This window comes from Triplophysa dalaica, chromosome 6, assembly GCF_015846415.1.
Source record: "Triplophysa dalaica isolate WHDGS20190420 chromosome 6, ASM1584641v1, whole genome shotgun sequence".
Taxonomy (NCBI): Eukaryota; Metazoa; Chordata; class Actinopteri; order Cypriniformes; family Nemacheilidae; genus Triplophysa; species Triplophysa dalaica.
In genome coordinates, this window is record NC_079547.1 from 10809378 (window position 1) to 10812136 (window position 2759).

The 2759-nt window shown below is 35.1% G+C and overlaps 1 long non-coding RNA gene across 1 annotated transcript; it reads right to left on the bottom strand.

Annotated features, from left to right (window-relative positions):
- Positions 1-388: 388 nt before the first annotated feature.
- LOC130424827 (uncharacterized) lies at positions 389-1734 on the bottom strand. Its single transcript, XR_008906984.1, has 2 exons — positions 1139-1734; positions 389-901 (listed from the first exon to the last, which is right to left on the bottom strand). It is a non-coding gene; the product is annotated as an uncharacterized LOC130424827 (long non-coding RNA).
- Positions 1735-2759: the final 1025 nt, after the last annotated feature.

Genomic DNA, 2759 nt, shown 5'->3' on the forward strand with positions numbered 1-2759 from the left:
TTTTTCATTATTACCCAACAAACATTTAGACGTTTGATGACCGTTGAAAAGACATCATTTCGACACGTCCCGTCACGGTTGAAAAATAGTTCCGAAATGAAAGTTGAACCGACGTCTTTGACGTCATCTGAACGTGATTTCCACGTCTTTTCTGCCCGTCCCTGGACGTCCAAATGTATCCTCTTTCGGACGTTTATTAGATGTGTAGCTGCTTAATATAAGCGTATATATAAGAATGTGTTAAATATAATCAAACTCGCGTTGTGTAACATCGTGCAAGGCAAGCAATTATGTTTTAAGGTTTACGTGTCTTAAATTGACTTAAGTTCTAAAAAGGTCCAAAATCGGTCCGGTCTGACCTGAACGTCTATAAAACGTTTCAATCACGTGCACATCACAAACAATAACACTTTATTTGTGGATTTAGGCAAAATTTAGTGTTTTAATTTAGCACAGCATATTTTATAGTGAACATCACATTTTTGAATGGTCTTCCATTTGTTTGACAGCTACTATTCAAACAAGAAAATAAAAATAGTAGAATCTCGAAAGCAATGGAGTTTAACATTGATGTTTAGCAGCCATTAATCAAACATGAAAATGACAAAAGTACAGTATTACAAAAACATATGACACTACTTTAGTCCATTTTTTTCAAAATGTTTACTCATTTTCTTGGTCCCCGACCACCGGCTCTTCCGGGAGTGTGATTCATGTGTTCCACCATTAATGGTTAAAAGTCAGAGCTATGGCACTACCAAATTATTTCCTAACAGTCTTGTATTACTGTTAAAACAGCCATAAAACAAGTATCCATCAACCCCAGTGTGCTTCAGGTGATCTGCCATTGCTGCATCAAAGTCTGAATCTGTTGCATTTGGGCTACACCTGTTCACAGCATCTGAGTGAGAGAAAAGAATATGAATATTAAAAAAAGTAGAAAAAGATCAAAGGCAAAATTTGAGGTAAATTACATTAATTTATTTAGAAAATGTCAGATTATCCCACAACTAAATTTAAAATACATACAAGATTGTAATTAACATGTGTTACACTTTATTCTTCTCTAGAATAACCGAATGTCAATAAAAGTTACTAATAACACTAGAATAAATTTATTTAAGGGTAGCAAAAGCACCTGATGAGTACTGTACTCCATGCTGTTCGTTTGGAAGATGAACTTCAGCAAATAGCTGGTATTCTTGATCATGGCAAGTCTTCATCTTCTATGAAGAGTCTAGATTGTGACAAAGAATATATGTTAGATTAGCGGTGCCCTTGAGAAAGACCCTGTAAACTTTGTAAAAGTGGTATTTCTGGTAAAACCTGATGTTCTTACAGAGAAGTCCACTAAATAGAGAAAATAAAAATTACATAAATGAAAAAATAGACAAGGAACAAGAGATTTTTGCAATGTCATAAGGCCAAAATTACCTTGAATTACATAGTATAGCTTTGAATGGCTTCTTTTTAAGTTGACCACCACCCCTCATAATGAATTTCACCATAAATGCATTTAACGTGATTCTGTGAAATAAATGACTCCGGATTACTTCACCTCAGAAAAATTACAGTTTTGTTTTCAGATTTGTTGCTGTCACTATGGTTCTTTTGTTTACTACCCAAATATTTGTATCTACACAGAGAAAGAGATAGAGAAAAACAAACAAACACAAACTACATCCGCACAAACACACACATTCTTTGTCACAATGCAATCTCTTAACAGAAGATGTAGACTTGCCATGTTCCAGAATGCCAGATATTCACTGAAGTTCATCTTTAAAACCGAAAAGCATGGAAAATATTCCTTTGGAATCCTGAAAGAAAAATCTGTTCATTAATATGTACACACACCTGGACACATGACTACTTCTAAACTGAATGTGACACTTGCTGTCACATTTTGTGTTTAATACAAACAATTAGGGCGGATGTCCCAAAGGAAGAAGGTTTGGAACCCCTGATTTATTTACACATTGTTCCTGTAGTTGCATGAAATTACTCAACTTAATGTTAATTGTAACTGACACAAAACACAGCCAACGTTAGCTCTTTACCCGCCAGCCTTTACAAAAAAAGTTCTGAGCCAGCTTCAGCGTTTTTTAACATGTTCTCTAAACTTTGATGGCTCACAATACATTTTCTATAATGAATAATAACTTGTCTTTGGCAGTGAACGGTTGATTTTTAAATGACAAGATAACTGTGTCAGGGAACGAGTTAGCAGTTTGGGGGATTAATGATTTTGCTATCAATATCCTAGCAAGAAGCATTAACGTTACACAGCACAGTTCAAGTGTAGAAACTAGCGTAACTTTAAACTACCTTTTAGCCTGCTAGCTAATTTCAGCCAAACACAAACTACATGGCAGTTGACAATGTGCGCAACATTTCTTTCAGTTCCTTCGTGTCCAACAAGTAAGACTCAACCACATTAATAAAACTAAACAAAATGCACTTACCCAACAGTAGTATTTGTATAACTCCGTCACTTTTCGAAATAAACCACACCGCCATTCCCGAGTCTTCTTCTTTAGAGTTTATTGCTGATGGTAAATCAACTGAAGGCGCATTACCGCCACCAACTGGAGTGGAGTATGAATCACCGATTTTGACAGCACAGTTTTGGCAATCATCCACTTTAAATTGTGAAAGCAGATATTATAACATTATATATGTAAATGTGTCATTTAACTAAGATGAATACAAATGATCGTGTATTTAAAAAAAAGATTTCCTGCTTTTTGCAATGGGTG